The sequence below is a fragment of the Haliotis asinina genome, chromosome 7, assembly GCF_037392515.1.
Source record: "Haliotis asinina isolate JCU_RB_2024 chromosome 7, JCU_Hal_asi_v2, whole genome shotgun sequence".
Lineage (NCBI taxonomy): Eukaryota > Metazoa > Mollusca > Gastropoda > Lepetellida > Haliotidae > Haliotis > Haliotis asinina.
This window is the reverse complement of record NC_090286.1, coordinates 15,046,341-15,068,807: the sequence shown is the minus strand read 5'-3', so window position 1 is coordinate 15,068,807 and position 22,467 is coordinate 15,046,341. Positions and strand designations below refer to the sequence as shown.

Genomic DNA, 22,467 nt, shown 5'->3' with positions numbered 1-22,467 from the left:
ACATGCTCCACGATCAACAACTGTTCTTGAGATAATATAATTACTATTAAAAGGTACAAATTCTGTAAAGGAATCCACTAGTATGGGGGACCCCTGCAGTTTGTACACATGAACCATCACAGTGAGTACACAGTGAAAACTAAATGGTCAAGATAAAAGTGTTATTGGCATCAGATATTTAGCATGAGTATATTACAGGGATTATACTCCAGTTCAAGGCTATCTGTATGCTATACCTTGGCTCAATGTTCTTCATACCAGAGAAGCAGCAGATAAGCCTCACTAAGACGCAAACAGATCCAAACTATTAAGCCATCGCAAGGATCCTAGAGTACATGTAAACCACAAAATCTGTATGATGAACATGTACACCTGACAGCATCCAATGACAGATATATATTTAATCTGATAAAAGAAAAAAGATCAGTTGTTCATGCTTGATGACTTGGTTGCCAGTGTGTCACCCCAAATGAGCATGCTGCAAATGACAATAAATCTGTGGATTGTTTTGTCCAGACTTGATTATTTACATAATGATATCATATTACTGTCAAAGAGCAGCAATTAACAAGAAACAACCACCCAACATATGAATGTTTAGCATGTACTAGCATCAGTTCTGTGGCAAAGGAGCTGATCTCGAGGTGACTTACATCAAACACCTTGTGCTAGTTATGTTCCCATGTCATAGTCCTCGACCATAAACTACCTATTTCATTACTTAATTATAACTTTCCGTGGAAGTTCTATCATGATGGAGTACCCCTGATGGAAAATGGACAAGTGACACTGGATCAAAGCATAGTCAACTTCATGGCAAATTAAGCAAATTTAAAAGGTAATACAGGTGAAATTAAAGCTAGATGGGTGTGCACACAATGGACATAATTCTCACTTGCTGCTGACCTGATAAGAGTTATCTGCCCTGATCAGGCTATAAAGAAACAACATTGCAACCTACACCTGACTTCTTAACACTGTCCCAGTTCAAAGTGTGTATTAGTTACAATAACATTTCAGGGCTGCTACCTTTAACTACCCAGGGGCATCAACAATACAGATCTTTATCTGTCACACTTGAATAGCAAACAGTAAGGTATCATCCCATTCATGAGTCTATCCCACATATGTCCAGTGGGGCTGTTTCGGAAGATCTGCCAACTAATGAAAGAGGATGTGCGAGTGACTGTAGGCATCAAGGTCTAACTAACACCTGTAATGATAATCAATTCCTGGAAATAACCTGACAGTTCTAATCCATGGAGAATTTCAAAATCTTTTTTGATAAAATCTGTTAGAACCTAAGGGAGAAACCCTATAATCTCTTAGAAGATAATAGAATGGTGACTCTATCCTCTGCAGTGGATGTGTATCCACTCAAGGAAAGGAACAGGGGCATCGTTCATTCCACATTTCACACATCAGAGGGACTTGAACATGGAACCCACAAACTCCTCACACAACAACACCGGTAATCAGCTCATGCTGTCTTAAGGGATTTCATTAATTCCCAACAGAGCTTTAGAAGTCAAAAATATATCCTGAGTTGCGTGAAGTAGAAGATGCACTAAGCTGAAAACAGATGTCTCACCGAGTCAAATTTCAATTCAAAGTTACCACATGATCAGTTTAGAGAACAGTCCAGTATTCTATTTTCTTTAAGTCTGATTAATGCTTCGTCTGTTCAACTTTAAAATGAACACTTCAAAGTGAACATGAAGGTGGCTACCAAGGTCATACCAATCTGGAATAATAATTGGTATCCATACACAACTAGCCAAAGTTCTCTGGACTGCATGTGAGGAACGTGCACCCCACAATGATAAGGAATGTGGTTGTTCCACGTCACAAGTATAGCAAGGTGTTTGCTGCACCCCACAAACATAAGGAATATGGATGCTGCACAGCACATATGTGAGGAAGGAGTGTGGTCCCTACGCCCCACAAATATAAGGAAGGAGTGTGGCCCCTACACCCCACAAATATAAGGAAGGAGTGTGGTCCCTTCACCTCACAAATATAAGGAATGTGGATGCTGCACGGCACATATGTAAGGAAGGAGTGTGGTCCCTACACAACACAAATATAAGGAAGGAGTGTGGCCACTACACCTCACAAATATAAGGAAGGAGTGTGGTCCCTACACCCCACAAATATAAGGAAGGAGCGTGGCCCCTTCACCTCACAAACATAAGGAATGTGGATGCTGCACAGCACATATGTAAGGAAGGAGTGTGGCCCCTACACCCCACAAATATAAGGAAGGAGTGTGGTCCCTACACCCCACAAATATAAGGAAGGAGTGTGGCCCCCACACCCCACAAATATAAGGAAGGAGTGTGGCCCCTTCACCCTACAAATATAAGGAAGGAGTGTGGTCCCTACACCCCACAAATATAAGGAAGGAGTGTGGCCCCTACACCCCACAAATATAAGGAATGTGGATGCTGCACAGCACATATGTGAGGCAGGAGTGTGGCAACTACACCCCACAAATATAAGGAAGGAGTGTGGCCCCTACACCCCATAAATATAGGGAAGGAGTGTGGCCCCTTCACCCCACAAATATAAGGAATGTGGATGCTGCACAGCACATATGTAAGGAAGGAGTGTGGCCCCTACACCTCACAAATATAAGGAAGGAGGGTGGCCCCTACACCCCACAAATATAAGGAAGGAGTGTGGTCCCTACACCCCACAAATATAAGGAAGGAGTGTGGCCCCTACACCTCACAAATATAAGGAAGGAGTGTGGTCCCTACACACCACAAATATAAGGAAGGAGTGTGGCCCCTACACCCCACAAATATAAGGAAGGAGAGCGGCCCCTTCACCCCACAAACATAAGGAAGGAGTGTGGCCCTACACCCCACAAATATAAGGAAGGGGTGTGGCCCCCACACCCCACAAATATAAGGAAGGAGTGTGGTCCCTTCACCTCACAAATATAAGGAAGGAGTGTGGCCCCTACACACCACAAATATAAGGAAGGAGTGTGGCCCCTTCCCCCACAAATATAAGGAATGTGGATGCTGCACAGCACATATGTGAGGAAGGAGTGTGGCCCCTACATCCCCAAAATTAATGGCATGTGCTCTGCTGCTGTTATGAAAAGCTTAAAATTGCACGGAACACAAATCAAAAATCATCAAAGCACACCGTTTAAGCTAACCCTTGGACTGATTATTGCAAGTTTCATCTTTAAATATTCCACATTTTGGAGCTTTACTCCTTAACAGTATGTCCACCTTGTCATAGAAACACAAAAATAGGCAATGTAATTACAAAAAGGAACCAGTTTAAGACTAGATGTCTCTGTACAATACATGTAATCCAAAGAGAAGAAAGGTCTTTGGACAGACTGATGCCCTTTTTTAAAAAACGGGCAGCTGACACTGAGTTACAAATATTTCACATGTAGAAAGTACATAGAATTATGCATGTTTTTCAAAGCAATAAACAACAGCCACTTTGGGCACTGTAAAGTCAAAACCTCTTTCTGAGCAAGCCATTACCTCATAAAGCACTGTCTTAATAGCAATTTTCTTAAAACACAATAAAAATTGGCAATTCCATCTTCATTATAAGAAATTAATTGAACAAACATGAGGCTTGGCCCCAGCAATATGCAGACCTTACAATCTCATGTGACTTGAAAACTCTTAATCTTCAAGTTAATCTAATCAGACTTCATCAAGTGTAATACACACTGATAATCATCTATATAAATGCTAATTTGCAATCCATAATAATCTGGTTTATATAATTCAATCTGTGAGACACAAACCAATAATTTTGGGCTTATTGCAATGAAGTGCATCCCTGGAGATGAGCTGTGCCACAAGTGGCCCTCATTATGTTCTGTCCCTCTTTACTTCCCTTGTGACTCATGGCCATTGTTACACAGATCATTCCGGACAAATACCACTGCACCCATCATGCTAACACTCAGTTTTCCTCCTTCAATAAGATTCATACAATCATTTTCTTTTTAACAAAAAATATTTCCGATTGATCAACTATGTGATCCATAATGACATCTTGAATGAACAGCCTCTATGACCAGAGTATCTACAAACAAATAACTGTAAAGACCATTTAATCAGAAGACATTAAGACACATTGCTGCATATTTGCTGCATACTCTGAAAGGTGGTGAATAAGTGTCCTTGTGTCTCCCTGCTGACTGGTAACCTTTACTGGGGAGTGGACGGGTTTCAATGCTAACCTTCTGGAACCTCTTACCAGGAATGGGAGTGGACCTTATGTTTTCCGTCATACCCATTGGAACTCTTTACTAGTAAAAGGAGGGCTCCTTATGTCTTTGTGCTGACCAATGCCTGTCTAGGACACCTTACTGTTGAGAGGAAGGGTCTTTATGTTTCCCTGCAACACCTACAATTACCCATCTTGCAGTGACATACCAGCACAGATTAGTCATTTGCATATGCAGGGTACTTTATGTTTTCCTGCAACACCTACAATTACCCATCTTGCAGTGACATACCAGCACAGATTAGTCATTTGCATATGCAGGGTACTTTATGTTTCCCTGCAACACCTACAATTACCCATCTTGCAGTGACATACCAGCACAGATTAGTCATTTGCGTATGCAGGGTACTTTATGTTTTCCTGCAACACCTACAATTACCCATCTTGCAGTGACATACCAGCACAGATTAGTCATTTGCATATGCAGGGTACTTTATGTTTCCCTGCAACACCTACAATTACCCATCTTGCAGTGACATACCAGCACAGATTAGTCATTTGCGTATGCAGGGTACTGACTCATGCATGATATGAAACAGGAATGTCCTGTTGTTATGCCCATGGTAGCCAATTCTGACATTCAAAACAATTTTTTCTCTGATTAAATCATTCAGCTCTGAGTGTTCTGAAGTTAACGTTGATTCACTTGAACATTTCAGAAATTGTAATAGTTACATGAAAGATAATTAGAAACAGATTCCACAATAATGTCAACCTTTCTTCACTGCCAGAATTCTATTTTTCACCAGTTGCACAAGTCTGCCCAAGGCAGCAAAAGCAACCCAGCATGGAACAAGTACTTCATTATGAAGGACAGAAAGAAACATGACTGTTACCAGGCAAAACAGCTATCAACCAAATGTTCAACACAGATTATTCTCTTGTTTGTCTCAGTTTTTTAAAAAAAGACACCAACATATGCTGCAAAAGGAACTAATTAACAAAATCCATGCAAAGGGCTTGAGGCATGCTATAAATGTCTATAGCCTATTCTGTCAAACCTGATAATGATTAATTGTAACTTCTAGGCAAGAAGCTCTACGCCAAGTGTAGACAATTCCTCCGATCTGCTTAATAAATAAGATCAAATATTGACTGTATTGGCCAGGACAATGGTCTTCTTTAATGAAAGAAGTGCTGACAGGGCAATGAAATTTAATCCGCATTCCCCATACAGCAATTGTCAATCAGGTACTGCAAGCTGGTTAATGCAGGACAACTCTTCATGGTGATATCCGATTCATGGTACAATTGATACAATATAGCATTTCACAGCATGGTGTCTGTTGCCATCTGATCCACTCACTGCCACTTTACATGACATGAACGCTCTGCAAGGTGACGTCTGATTTGAACTCAACATTACCATGTATCTGAATACTTCACCATACATAGCATGAACACCCCACAAGGTGACATCTGATTTGAACTCAACATTACCATGTATCTGAATACTTCACCATACATAGCATGAACACCCCACAAGGTGACATCTGATTTGAACTCCACATTACCATATACACAGCTCCAGATAAGGCATGTATTTTTGCATATTTTACTAAATAAAAAATCACAGTTACTCAATTAATTACAAACCTGGAAGTGCAAAAAACGAATAAGAATTACTTAAAACCCAATAGGTCTATAATACCTTGTGTACTTCACTCAAAGAACTAAATAGGCTTGCGTATGATAATTTGTAGTGGAGCCCGAACTCTACAGCAACCTATATATACATATACATATACTATTATAGCCATAGCCACTGTCTGGAGTTGACTGTAACAGTCTCGTGACTTCCATGTTGCCGGTTCAAAAATGGCTGTCGGCTATATTTGGGAAAATGAGAATTACTAAAAACTTGAGAAGCATTCATATTTGCATATTTAGAAGTGTTAATTACCAAATAAGGAAAAGACACTATGTGTGAAAGCACTCAATTCTTTAAACTAGTGGGAGTATGCAAAATGCTAGTTACTCTTCAAAACATGCAATTACTCATACATAAACAGACCTGGGAGTAAATACCCAAATTCTTGAAACATTATCTGGAGCTCTGCCATATATCTGAACACATCACCATACATAGCATGAACACCCTGCAAACTTACCGGATAATACAAGTGAATTACAATAATTTGCTGGATGAAAGATAAAGTCATCAGAGCACATACCTAATTTTTCAGTTAAAAAACAAGTATATTTATGTTTTGAACGCTATAACAGTTTCTGTTATCTGAGTTTTGGCCAGTATGCACATTCCCTTGGAACTCATTTGACCTTTTAGTTTGTGACGTCAAATGTGCCTCGAGTCCACCACATTGCTAAAGACCAGCACTACAGTAGTGTAACACTTTCTTTCAAAACCAACATCGGAATACACACACCACAGTCACATTTAAGACATATATTATAAAAGTATAATGAATACATCTAAAATGATTTGGCACATTAATAGTTTAACTGAACAGATAAAACCAATTATTCGACAGTTGTCTATATGATGAACTTACCGGTCTGTGTTACTGGGTATCTGTTGTTGACATCATGCAGTCAAGATGTTAAAACTGTTACCTCTTATAGCTACCATGGTGCTCTGTTCTCATCATCACTGAAGTGGTCATACATGGGTTTCAGATATCTGTGACTTACTTTTCACACACAACTGTTTTTTGATATTCTTGGATAGTGCAAAACGCAGGAAACCTACAAATGTCTGTCAGTATCTTTACACAAAGAGTCTGTGATATATATTCACAGGTCTGGCATGACTCACTTTGTACATCCATATTTTTAAAGATTTACTTGACTCAACTCATTATTAGTCTGAACTACACCTTGCAGCAATATGTGAGAAACACCTTCATTCTGTAATTCACATATGGCATTGCATTTCTATTAAGACAAAAGAATGTATTAATGAAAAGATTTCTGTATGCAAAAGCTGTAATCTAGGAGTTCTTGAAGATGAGTATCATGCATCATTTGTATGTGAATGGTATGTGGATCCCCAAACAAAATATTTACATCGTATCAGTTGCAAAAGTCTATCTGTTTTCAAAACAAAAAACATCCACTGTCACAATTTTCATGAAACATGTATTTTCCTCTTCACGAAGATGCACATAGGCTCAATTGTACTTTGAGCCACATGGCTAAAATATCAAATATATCAATTGAACTGAATCAAGTGGTGCCTCCATTTCGATTCAGAATCCATGTCATAGTGAAATTGTCAAATATAACCAAAGAGGAAGCTATCGGCAATAGGCACAGACGTCATGTCATGTGATACCAAGCTGTGATGGGGAGAAATTCAACAGCGTTTTTCACGTACTAACTGTGATTTTACAAACTTTTTGTGGAATTGTAACAAAGCAAGGTGACTTTTAGGATGTTTTTTTCCATATATCAAAAAAAAGAAAGAAAAGAATTGTTTGTATTCTCCTTTAATTCCATGAACTTAATACCTGACTGGCTACCAAGCAAACAAAACGTTTTTGTGGTTCTTTTTGGACAATGTAAGACATTTCGAGATTTGAATGTAGCCAAAGAGTGAGTGCTACTGACATTCCACATAATTCTCAAACAAAGAGTCCCTGAATGCTACATCTGCAACACACCCTGATACTATAGTGGACACTGGCGTTCGCCCTGTTATTGTGGCTGGATGGGGAGGCAATAATACTCAATTAGCCATGGACACATCACAGACCTCACCCTGCAATTCCCACTGACATTAATTGATACCCTGCAATAACGGTGCAGCTAATTCCCTGTTGCAATGCCAGATTATCACATGTAGAAATAAGTGCCAAATCTCACTTACAAAATAGTGACCATAAAGTTAATGGTGTGCACAAGTTATTGACTGCAGTTAATTTAGCATACCAAACATTTATAATATGGTCCACATCCCCTGGTCTACTGGTTCCTCTACAGCAAGGCAGCACACTAACAAATACCAGCCTATTACTGCCCTCCATACAAGCAACATTCATCCCAGTCAGCACGGGCAGTAGACTGGAAACAATCACAAGAAGTTTGACTGCAAAGTCATTGCACGGAACCATTGTAGCTGTGCAGTGTATCAAACAGAACCAATATTGACTCGCTCTGAATGGTGTAATTTCCTTACTGGTGGGCAGTGATCATAGAGAAAACATTGCTGTGGAACGTAAAAACATCAATAAAATGGTTTATGAATCTCATATTAGGCATATTTGCAGAATGTTATTCCACTTGCTGATATGATGGTACAAGGGTTGCATTCCATGAGGATTGGGCCATGCCTCTTCACCTCCTGTAATCCCATTTGCTGGGGCACCACTGTTAGTATGGGTGCATCTACAACAGATCAACCTCCAATGTTTTAAAAATCTTTCATACTCTTAGTCTTATGATTTGACACAAAACCAGAATGTTGGTGCTAGTTCTTCAATAAGTGCTGTCTTGCTAATTAGAAATTTCATTTGAAATATGCAGCTGATACATCAATTGTCCTCTCCATGAACTTCTTGTATCTTGGCAGCAACGTCTCTATGTTGACAAAGGTTAACATGTGAGATTTTTAATTCACACAGCATCATAAGTGACTACCAAAGATATGGGACCTACCATAAAACATACCAATCTAATCCACAAGCATTGTGAATTGCTGAAAAGGTTACTGAAATTGGTGTCGTGACCTTTCATAAAACACTGTACAAAACACTATGGTGATGGCAGTGCACAGTACTGAGGTAGTGCATCTATAATCACGCACATTGTGTGCATATCAGACAATGGCATAAATCACAATTTAGATTATGGATGAGGGCAGATGGAATTACCACCAACACTCTGATGAACATGTTTTGCAAATGAAAACATCACAAGTAATTTTAAAACAATTTGCAACTATTTGCCAACAGCTTCATCTAAATGACAAACTATTTCAAAAATGAGTATGCATTCGACTGCAAGTCTGTGCATGTCCCTTAAGAGACAGTGCAGTTTGTGGTAAGCCTGTGCATCTGGCACCTCCTTCCTACTCTCTCCCCTTGCTGCAAGGCTGCCATGCTTCACTCAGTCTGCCTTGTGTAATCATGAGGAAGCCGGGCTACATTTATTTCACATCACGTTATCTTCTAATCAAGCCCATCTCACAAAACATTTAAACTTGTGTGTGTAATCACTGCTGTCATCTCCTTGAGGCTTTCATCAGCTACACACACATCATCACTGAAATCCTTACTCACAGAAAAGACTTCACTAGGGAATTAATCAGGGATGCTAAATGTATCATTTTGTACATTTCCCATGCTGTTTGGTGCTGTAGGAAACATGGAATTGTCATTTATAGTAGAAACAGATATCATGACTAGATAACTAGTATTTCATTTTCTTATAATGCTGAAGTGTTTTTGTGCAGGTGACAAAACCAAAAGAAGTGAACTTCACAGATCATTCACATCAACAACTTATTTCTAGAATACCACAAATTCATTCTGCTGTGGTAGACAAACAAATCTGAAGAAGCAATAAATGAAGTAAAAAAAATGACAAATCAAACATTTTCAGGATTTTATAGTTCTGCAAAACAAGTGATGTACATAACCATATGTTTGTCAGTCCGTTGTTTTTAAGTGCCAACTCATTGAATTCTCTGTGTTGAAAGTCCTGAACCTCCACCAAAGTGAGTGAGCAGTGTCCAGTTTCAGGATACATAACATGTCACTTTTTCAAACTTGTCCCCGTATCTAGTCTATCAGTGAAAAAGTTAATTTCCATGAATGCTCACAAACTTTTTTTCAGTTTCTAAACTTGTCAGATATGATGAAACAAGTTTGCATTTTCCCTTTTGCTTTTTTTCACTGTCAAACATGGAGTTGGTTGAGAGTGAAAGTGAGAACCTTGACGACATAAATGAAGTGGGTGTCTCCATCTAGTTTGGAGTGAAAAGTAAACACCAGTATTGACTTGCCATGTTCATTATCCCCAATTACATAATCAATATGTGGAATACATGGTGTGACATTCAGCTTGTTCTCCTCCACGGTAGCCAGAGGAAGCACGCTTCTGCAATGCAGCAGGGGGACATATTACAACACAATGTGTCAGTCACGTGCCAGTCATTAGCCCTGGTAGCTGGTGGTTGGGAGGAGGACCTGGCCTTCTACCCTGCTCCTCAGCGTATGCCTGCATCCCCTTTATCACCCATTCACCCTCATCTCCACCAGACAACTAAACACAGGCTAGATGAAGGACTGCTCCACACCACACTATTTGTAATGGCAAACTATCTATTGATCCTTGTCACAATTATATGTGTCCTCTGTGATTATTTAAACTATATCGAAAACCAATCATCATCACATTACACAAGTAATTCATTTCAATTAAAAAATAAAACAAATGACATAAATTATCGTGAAGCTTGATATATTGTATCATTAAAATAAATCACAAGAAAGTAGAACAAATTCACTCTGGTTCTTAGTCTGTAAATGCTTATCTGCATTTGCCACCACCAAGCTGACAGCTACATACTTGAAAGTATCAATCATATCTTTCTATTCAATATGTTCTCAGGTTATTTTGTCCTGTACAATAAAGGCTCAGATATCATTTGGGCATGACAGGCACAAGTTCAGCAGCCTTGATTCCACATATCATTCACACACCATATCAATAATTCATACAGATTTGGTAATCTATCCTGCTGTACCATTTTCAAAAAGCACAAAGTCAACATGAATGGTCTAGAAAGGTGATGCCATCACTTCCTAGCTCTAATCAACATAATTTGTTTCATTTCCATATAAATAGCATGGTTAGCATTTGAAAACAGGCTGTCATCTTGTGTTTTAGCCATGTCAACACAGGGCCTGCCTGGCTGCAGCAGGAGCAGAGTGGCTGTCCCTGCAGCAACAGGATACCACCACACTGGCCCCCATCTCCCCTCCTTCTCCCTCAACTGCATTTCTCATTTACACTTTTTTTTCGTTAACACAAACAAAAGCACTTGTCTCGACTTCCTAATCATAACACTGCACAGCATCCCTTTGCTGCAATACATTTGCTCAATTAAACCTTGTGTATGCGTCATTTGTTAACTTTGAATTTCTTCTTCAGACAAAAACTTGCACCTCTTTGTGTGAATGATTATTAAAGTGTGGACTTGACTCAGAATTAAACTACAGTCTTCATGGGAGATCTGCAGTTGCGATGGCTGAAATTTCATCCATGGAAAAAGTTAGGGCTGAGAATAACATTACAGTGTTGATCTTTTTATAAAGATTTGCTTCTGAAGTAGAGATGCAGCAATCTTTACTAGTTAGAACTCAAAATATCCAAGCTTTCCCCATTACTTTGATAGGAAGAACAGGAAGCATGGTGAAGTTGTATATGACAGATATACACACACACAATGCTTGTACATTGGCAAATAGCAACGATGTGTAACATGTCAGCATACATGTAACGCTTTTACTCCAGATAGTAAATGGGAATATAAAGACAATGGGGGCCATATATCTTGATAATATTGTACAACTATCAACATTAATTGGAAGAAGGCAGCATTAAGCCTAATTAACTGCAATTAAAATAACTGCAAGCTCAGTCTTTGATTGGTATAGAGTGAGTGAGTGAGTTTAGTTTTACGCCACACTCAGCAATATTCCAGCCATATGGCAGGGTCTGTAAAAGAGTCTGGACCAGACAATCTAGTGATCAACAACATGAGCATTGATCTGCGCAATGGGGAACCGATGACATGTGTCAACCAAGTCAGTGAGTCTGACCACCTGATCCCGTTAGTCACCTCTTCGACAAGCATAGTCGCCTTTTATGGCATGCATGGGTTGCTGAAGGCCTATTCTACCCTGGGACCTTCTCAGGTATTGAATGGTATAGAGGTTCAATGTGTATTTTACAAAGCACATGAATGAGCATGGGATATATAAGTCACAGTGTTTATACCACATAAATAGAGAGACAACTGGAGAGACAACTATCAGTGTTATCCCAAATGGTATATATAAAAGAAACATGGACAATAACTATCTCAGTGTTGAACCACATTGCACATGATTAAACATGGGCAAGTACACTTTTAGTGTTGAACCCCATGGCACATGATCAAACATGGGCGATAGCTATTTCAGCATTGAACCCCATGACACATGATCAAACATGGGTGACAACTATCTTAGTGTTGAATCACATAGCACATGATGAAATATGGGCGACAACAATTTCAATGTTAAAAAATATGGAACATGATCAAACAATAATATTGGTGTTTATACTTAATAGCACTTAGATAAACATGGAAAACAACTATTCCAGTGTTTATACATTGTTTATACATTGTAGGACATCACTACACATAGGAAAATACTGCCTCACATAAGACATAACACGAGTTAATATTAGTCCAGCAACAAGTCACTTGTGTATTCATAGATATGTATCTCGTCATGAATTAAATACAATATTCGCGTTCACGAGAATTTAATATGTACAAATAATTTTAACAGAGTGTTTTTACTTGAAACTATCTTGTGTATTCAAAATGAGAATTGCAAATAGACTATATCCAAGCCATGCTGTAGCAAAACTTGTGTGATTTTGCCAAGACCCCTTATTTCACTGTCACTGGGCTATAACCAACATCATGCATAATGTATTGCTTTTCCTGCTTTATAGAAAATGATTAAACTAAGCAGTCACATGACATATCTTTATTTCAAATTTTTAATATTAAGCCAAAACTTATTCATGAATACGCATATTTGCTGCAGTCCAAATAACTATGTGAGACAACTACCATAGTGTTTATAACACATGGTACAAGAATAATATGAGCTATTACAATATAATGACAAACAAAAGTTGAATAAAATAATTATGATCTTAGGAGTCAAAATATGATATTTTTTCTCTCACAAGTAAGAATCGTCTAAAGATGTCCATTGCGTAAATCCAATCAAGGCTGCGATAATGACATACCACAAATTTTATGAGCATGTGGTGTAATAATAGGAATAAATCGCACATTTCAGTACAGATTTATCGACGCACTTTTTTTATGTAACTTGACAGGCATACATAATTTAAACTTACTGTCAATGTGCATAACATGCAACCTTCACTATATCTTGAACAAGATGATGAAATACATTATTTATCACACATTTTGATATCTATTTAGGAAATATGAAAAATCATGTGCCTTGTGCACTTTCTTACATCTTGTATGCATTTGCTCCTTCTCCATTAAGCATTAAGAGCAGATTTAACACAAACCTTGCCCTCCTATACCACTTCCCATGCGGCAACACATTCAACTAGGACCTTGCCCTCCTATACCACTTCCCATGCGGCAACACATTCAACTAGGACCTTGCCCTCAGATACCACTTCCCATGCGGCAACACATTCAACAAGGACCTTGCCCTCCTATACCACTTCCCATGCAGCAACACATTCAACAAGGACCTTGTCCTCAGATACCACTTCCCATGCGGCAACATATTCAACAAGGACCTTGTCCTCAAATACCACTTCCCATGCGGCAACATATTCAACAAGGACCTTGTCCTCAAATACCACTTCCCATGCGGCAACATATTCAACAAGGACCTTGTCCTCAGATGCCACTTCCCATGCGGCAACACATTCAACACAGTGCTTGTCCTCAGATGCCACTTGTCATCTGGCCCACATTTAACAAGGCAATTGTCCTCAGATGCTCCAACCTCAAGATACTGTTCTGTGTCTGATAATATATGAACATCCTGGCTTCAGCACATACCAACTTCATCTCACTACCTCTCCCTGTCACTAATGGCTAACATGATAGCGGTGCTAATCATGACAGAGCTGCTGCGTGCACAGCCAAGCTTTGTTACACAAATTACAGTGATGATAAGTGTTGGATATGGCAAATTTAGCATGCACTGAATCAGAACATGCAGTATGAAGGTAAATGATTAGAAGCCTAACACCTTTCTACATGTGTGATTGAGTGAGAGATAGCGTCATCACATTGCATCAAACCATCACCACATGGGCAAGCTGGTTTGTATCTGATCACTCCGTATCAGGAAGTGAGAATAAGCATAAACACTCGGGTGTTCACAGACATGCCTGACAACAACTATCTTGATGGGATCTCACAGACATCTATCAGCAGGTGAAACATCCACCAGAAGGTGAAACCAGACTGACACTACATCAACATCCACCAGAAGGTGAAATCAGACTAAAATTACATCAATATCCACCAGAAGGTGAAACCAGATTGACACCAGTCCTTGGCAACATCCACCAGAAGGTGAAACCAGATTGACACTACATCAACATCTACCAGAGAGTGAAACAAGGCAGACACTACATCCACATCCACCAGAAGGTGAAACCAGACTAAAATTACATCAATATCCATCAGAAGGTGAAACCAGATTGACACCAGTCCTTGGCAACATCCACCAGAAGGTGAAACCAGACTGACACTACATCAACATTCACCAGAAAGTGAAACCAGACCAACACCACTATACATCAACATCCACCAGAAAGTGAAACCAGACTAACACCACTATACATCAACATCCACCAGAAAGTGAAATCAGACTAACACCACTATACATCAACATCCATCAGAAAGTGAAACAAGGTTGACACTACATCAACATCTACCAGAAAGTGAAACCAGACTGGCACTACATCAACATCCACCAGAAAGTGAAACCAGACCGACACCACTATACATCAATGTCCACCAGAAGGTGAAACCAGATTGACACCACTATACATCAACATCCACCAGAAAGTGAAACCAGACTAACACCACTATACATCAACATCCATCAGAAAGTGAAACAAGGCTGACACTACATCAACATCTACCAGAAAGTGAAACCAGACTGGCACTACATCAACATCCACCAGAAAGTGAAACCAGACTAACACCACTATACATCAATGTCCACCAGAAAGTGAAACCAGACTAACACTACATCAACATCCACCAGAAAGTGAAACCAGACTGACACCACTACACATCAACATCCATCAGAAAGTGAAACCAGACTGACACCACTATACATCAATGTCCACCAGAAGGTGAAACCAGACTGACACCACTATACATCAACATCCACCAGAAAGTGAAACCAGACTAACACCACTATACATCAACATCCATCAGAAAGTGAAACAAGGCTGACACTACATCAACATCTACCAGAAAGTGAAACCAGACTGGCACTACATCAACATCCACCAGAAAGTGAAACCAGACCGACACCACTATACATCAATGTCCACCAGAAGGTGAAACCAGACTGACACCACTATACATCAACATCCACCAGAAAGTGAAACCAGACTAACACCACTATACATCAACATCCATCAGAAAGTGAAACAAGGCTGACACTACATCAACATCTACCAGAAAGTGAAACCAGACTGGCTCTACATCAACATCCACCAGAAGGTGAAACCAGACTGACACCACTATACATCAATGTCCACCAGAAAGTGAAACCAGACTAACACTACATCAACATCTACCAGAAAGTGAAACCAGACTGGCACTACATCAACATCCACCAGAAAGTGAAACCAGACTGACACCACTATACATCAATGTCCACCAGAAGGTGAAACCAGACTGACACCACTATACATCAACGTCCATTAGAAGGTGAAACCAGACCACATCAATATTGGAAAGTGAAACCAGACATCACATTAGAAAATGAAACCAGTCACACCACATATACATCAAAAGCTGAAACCAATCAGGTCAAACCAGTCTCATTTCCAGTGGTGGAATCAGATATATCATGTAATATCTTTCATGAGATGATGCTGGTTCGAACATCATCGAACACTAAACTCATTTCCACACAGTGACAGTGAATGTGTTACCTAAAGAAGAAATATGATTGGTAACTTTAATTTGTATTGAACAAAGCCTCATTCAATGCTGCCATATGCTGTGATGTGTACATTTGTAGTCACAGGTGTCAACCCATCAGGTAAAATGACATCCTCACAGTTATCAATGATGTATTGCTACATGTGACATTCAAATACAGCAATACAAATCGAAGAATGCAAAAGAAACATGGTAAAGATGTTATACTACAGTTAGATCAAATGTATGCCATCTTCACAGATGATAGAAGGTCGTTAACAACTTCTGTGTTATATCCATTCTGAGTGTGTGATGACAAAATGAGTTTGCCTGACTTTGAGTCGTGCCCTCGCTGTCAGTGAGTGGTGTAACCTGGTGCTGTAAGTGCCTCCACATTCATCCTCCAGTGTTGCACTCAAGAGGGTATATCCGTATAATGGCTCATTCCTTCTCAATGGCTCCCATTTCAAAGACCATACAATTAAAGATTGTTCTTGTTTTTGCTTGCATTTCCCCTCATACATATTAATTATAGGAAGCCAGGTCACATGACAGCAGTGACACTTGTGTTGTAACACTAACAGTCTATAATTGAGAAAACATCAGGCATTTAGTGTTGCACCTACATACAGCTTTAAACAGTAGTAACTGTGTTAACCCAAATTGCTTAACAAGTCTGTCCTTATGATAATGGCCATCAGATTTCTTGGTATAATCACAGAAATTATTACTACCGCTGAAGTATGTATAAACATTATAATGAGGACCATGTTTTGAGAGCAAGCAGTTAGTTAAGCTGGGTCTTTCCATACCAACACTGTGATACCTAATACAGTTATTTCTGATCAAGGAGGTAAAAATAGCCTTGTTAAAGTGCTATTCTTTCCCATCACTTTGACACATCTTACTGGCAGATGCATCTAAGTCTCACATGCTGATCTTAACACAGTCACTCATTCATTCTCAGTACCAATATTTATACTCCTTTACCAAATCTGAATTTGATCTAATACATACACCAGCAAGTAGATTCCTCGTCAAGTTTCCAAACACATCCAGTTAATGAAAAACAAAGACATTGTACAGTTGTGATGTTCAAACAGGATACATGTTCTACAAAGATTCACTTGGCATATCTGGATAGTGAATCTGCATGGTCACACTATCCACACTGATAGATAGAAATGTAGAGTCAATCATTCTCCACTCCCTTATTCTGATAAAATGTCATGCTTTCAATACCACAGCACTATCAGTAACAGTACTTAGTTCTGTAAACTCTACAGTACAGCATCATATATCACTGTAGTGGCTGACAACCTTTGAGATACAGTATTACATATATCTGGCAATACAACATTACGTTTCAGTGTACTAACTTGTTGACTACCTATGCAATACAGTGCTGTAGTTACAATAATCATGCGTTATAGCTACCTGTAACATGATTATTTAACACTGCCTCTGTATACAAAATAACTCAGTTCCAAGTCTTGATATTGCAACCAAGAGTTGAAAGCATGTAGCTGGATATCTTCCCACATGTTTTTCTAGGTGTGTGTGACTGTAGGTCATGTGGCTCTCTCTTAATGCCTTCAAAATTCCAAGTCATATCAAATTACCTTGGTTAATGACAAAAAACTGACAAGAAAAAGATATGGTAAATAAGTGTAACAGAGCTGTAAGTGAGTATTTGACTCTTTACCTGTGTTAATGTTCGGAGTGTTCAATATCTGCTTTGAAAAGTATCATACTCATGTAATACATTGTATCAGTCTTGTCACTGATTATTCCCAACATACACATACAGACTGCTGAGTACGTTGAACACCCATTCCTCCCACCCACACACACAGACTGCTGTGAACACCCTACACACACAGACTGCTGTGAACACCCTACACACATGGACTGCTGTGAACACCCTACACATATGGACTGCTGTGAAGTCCTTCACTCACAGACTGCTGTGAACACCCTACACACACAGACTGAGGTGAATACCCTACACACACAGACTGCTGTGAACACCCTACACACATGGACTGCTGTGAACACCCTACACACACAGTGCTGTGAATACCCTTACCACACATGGACTGCTGTGAACAGTCTACACACACTAACTGCTGTGAGCACCCTACACACAGACTGCTGTGCACACCCTACACACTCAACTGCTGTTAACAGCCTACACACACAGACTGCTGCGAACAGTCTACACTCATGGACTGCTGTGAACACCCTACACACATGAACTGCTGTTAACAGCCTACACACACACAGACTGCTGTGAACAGTCTACACTCATGGACTGCTGTGAACAGCCTATATACACAGACTGCTGTGAACATCCTACACACATGGTTTGTTGTGAACACCCTACACACATGGACTGCTGTGAACACCCTACACACGTGGACTGCTGTGCACATACAACTGACCTGCCAACGACTCCATGCTTATATTTACAGCATGCATAATTCATGTGCACTTAACATTTTGAGATCTCCAGTAAACAATATTTAAAAAATTTGGTCCATCACCTGGCATGAATGTCCATGTGAGAAGCAGAAGAGATCACTGCTACACCTGCCCCCTTTATTCATGTTGTTGCAATGTAAGCACTATGTGTATCTCATCTAGTACTATCATAGGTGCTGTGCAAACACTTGTGTGAAGTGTTGGTGGTTACACAGAAAGGCATGGAGTGGAGTGCAAGTCATAGTTGAGATGGGCAGATTACCTGCCAGTAGACTATCCAAACATAATTTGCCCAACAAGCTGCTGTGTGTATAATCTCAATAAATAATGTCTTCTACTATAGACACCCAAATCAACAGTAGGGCCTCTTCTACTGTCCACACACACAACTCACACATGGAGTTTGGGAATAAGGTGGTCTTATGTGAAACACACTCAAGGGGACAAAAACATCTATCACTTAAATAACTGCTTCACTTTCCAGCCCTTTCAGTTATGACTTGAGTCCGTTTGCAGTGAAAATGTATCGATGAATTTCACTTTAAACAAACTAGAACCGAAGGGTAAGCACAGTAGTTGGAGCAGATAAACAAATGTGTGTGCAGTACGTGATGACTGTTAACCTAGACCAACGTGATTTCCTATTGGTGTTTCTTATAATGTATGTACCCCCTTCTAATGCAAACCAGTAATTGCGATTTGAAACAATGATCATTTGTTACAGAACTTTTATCCTAAGTTGAATAAAATTTTGAGCTTAAAATGTGCATTTGGCAAGGTAGAATAATATGGATTCACTTTTTTAACTTCACTTTACTTGATTCACTTTTTTGTTTAAAGTGAAATTAATCGGTACATTTTCACTACAACAGACTACATTTCATATCATTTAATTAGAAACGTAAAGCTATGTTGCCTTAACTGAGATTTAATGGGAAACAATCGTAGACTGCATAAACCAGCAAGTGACATAAAAGATTGCCTCTGTCAGATGACTAAGGCTTACATAATGTTCCTCACTTTTTGGTTGATGCTATCACTATTTCTTCCCTTTCCAAGTATAATGACAATAACCTAGAACACTGGCTCTACCTGCCATGATGTGTGAGCATGATTGTGTTATGTATTGACAGGTATGATGAGCTGATTGTTTGGAGTTGTCAGAGCTACTTACAGGCCCAAGATATACACTCCTTGAAGGATCTGTAGCTTGAACAAAAGAGCGAAAAACAACTTCAATTGGGGCTTGTTTACACAGTTTTTCAGAGACTTCAAACCAAAAGTGCCACACTTCTGACAAAACAGAGTTCTGTTACCTAAATATTTCTGATGCCACCAACTTGTGTTTAGCAAGCAAAGTGAGTGCCAAAGCAAGGTGGTGTGAAGCAAAGAAACACACCACGTGACCAGGCAATTTAGCCTGCATGGATATCCCTGCTATTTACATAAGATATTTATACACATCTGAGGCTGCCTGCAAATACCTCTCTTGCCCACTTAGTGAATATAATCACAACCATCACTGTACACTGCAAATATATCTACAGCAAGCTAACTATCTTACAAAACACAGCACTGAAACATGGAAACTTCAAAAGTTTAATTTCTGATAGAAAGGGTGTGATTTCAAAAGTAGTACTTGTCCATATTGAATTATCTGTTCTTGGTAAAATTATCTTGATTACCGGCTACCACAGCAGTTATGATCCAACTGATGATTTCAACACTTACATCTCTCTCTCCTTCCCTACCTCTCCCTCCCTCTCTCTCTCTCACACACACACACACACACAGAGAGAGAGAGAGAGAGAGAGAGAGAGAGAGAGAGAGAGCCAGTACTGACCACCACACTCATTCAATATAACCCGTTTCCATTTTAGCTACCAAGCATGTCTCTCTTAACTGCATTGTTCATGTTTAAGGCCTTGCCTCACCTGTTTTCCTTGAGAATGCCTCAAACTGTGAAGGTGGCCTGAGTCAGTGTAATATCAACACAGAGGTGAATGAAATGAAATCAGTTGTCAATGACACTTGTACGTCACCTCTTGAGACCCAAGCACCAAACTACATCTCTCACGGAGTCAGATGAACTTATCACTAATTGCAGTAGCATTGTAAATCTACTTGCAACTATCTGTGATAAGTCGAGTGTGCCACTGCTGGGGAGGCTGCGGAAGGCCACACAAAAGCTTTACAGCATGCATACATCAGACAGAAATGTTTGGAGGCTAAATGTTAAGAAACATATAGAAAATTGGAACAAAAACTCCTGATTTTCTGTCTATATGATAAAATTTCTCTATTCATGGCCACAAGGACACCTACCATGTGATAGGCTTGACTTGTTTGATTCTTTAAAATATGGTAATGTTTTAAGGAGTGATAATAAAATATGCACTCTTTCAATGAAAAAACATAAGCTATGTTGAAGACTCATTTTCCTGACAATGTAAAGAGTGTGAGAATCATCTATGTATAAAGGGTATGCACAAATAAGCAGTGACACACAATGGTAACGTGTACTGCAGTTGAGCTTACAAAATGTGCAACCACCTGGAAGGGTAGAACAAGTGCAGTATCTGGACATTGTACAGCATCCCTGGTGGTATGTAAAACAGAGGTGTTCTCTGCTAGGGCGGGTCCGAGGCTGAGTCCTCTTTATCATAGTTAAGAGTGGCAATGTACCTGGACAGTCAACTTGTCATTACTGTCCACAGTGTTCACATCAGTTGTCTGCCAAGACCTGGCACATCTCACACTGACAGCACACAGCAGATACATTAGCTTATGATATATTCTCCAGCAAACACATCAATAAATATGGCTACACATTACTCTTTTCCTACCAAAGATTCAACAATGGCACAAATCCATCATCATTATTTGGCTAAATGTCAACTACAGAAATCTATTATGCTCTGACATGAGAGTTTCAGTTGTTGCTTGGAATAGAGAATACTGTATATCCATGTTGTAGAATTAACATCCACATCCTGCTGGCCAGTGCAGCTTGCATGGTAATGAATGATCCAGAATCGTTTTAGGCATAGTCTCAACTGCAACCCAGTGACTCAAGTGAACAGCTCTTGAGCTTTAGTCATTGTGTGACTTGACTACATACTTTCACATCTAGCATAAGGGTGGCTTGTGTGTGCCATCAGGTCAAATTTCATATACCAAAGATACCATCTCATACAATTCAAGAAAAGAATAGTACTTACGTTAATCAATGCTAATCATTAATATATTATGCTTAACAGTGTATCTGCCAGACAAATGTATGTTTAAGAGTCTACAAGTGACATTGCTGACAGAACTTTGACTGAATATATTTCACTTGTCATCTAATTGCTTCAGTTTGACAGTCTGCTCATTGCACCTGTCATCACCAACATAATGAAATACTTGGTATTGAGCTGTACTACTGAAGAAAATAACAAGGATTAAATGAAATGGATCCATATGCTGCAGAACTTCCTTGACTGATGTCTGTGATTAACACCAGTTATCTCTAATCAGCTTCCTTTGCCCGCCAGCCACTGTCATCATAGGACACTCCTGGACCTACTGCTGAGCATGGCTTCTGTCACATCCACAGGACAAATCCATCACAAAGTACCTATCTTTCCCATATATACAAATATCAAATACATATGGTGGCAACATAATAAAGACAATATAACATAACACATTATCATTATGTTTTAATCAATTTAAGACACACCATCAAGAACCTGCCATTGGATGCCTTAGTCTGGTCACACTACACACATTCTACATTTACAACCTCC

The 22,467-nt window shown here is 39.4% G+C and overlaps 1 protein-coding gene across 1 annotated transcript in view; it reads right to left on the bottom strand.

The window, feature by feature from the left end:
• LOC137291422 (inactive tyrosine-protein kinase transmembrane receptor ROR1-like) overlaps positions 1-22,467 on the bottom strand; it is a 160,076-nt gene that overhangs the window by 99,965 nt on the left and 37,644 nt on the right. The gene's annotated exons all lie outside the window — the stretch shown is intronic.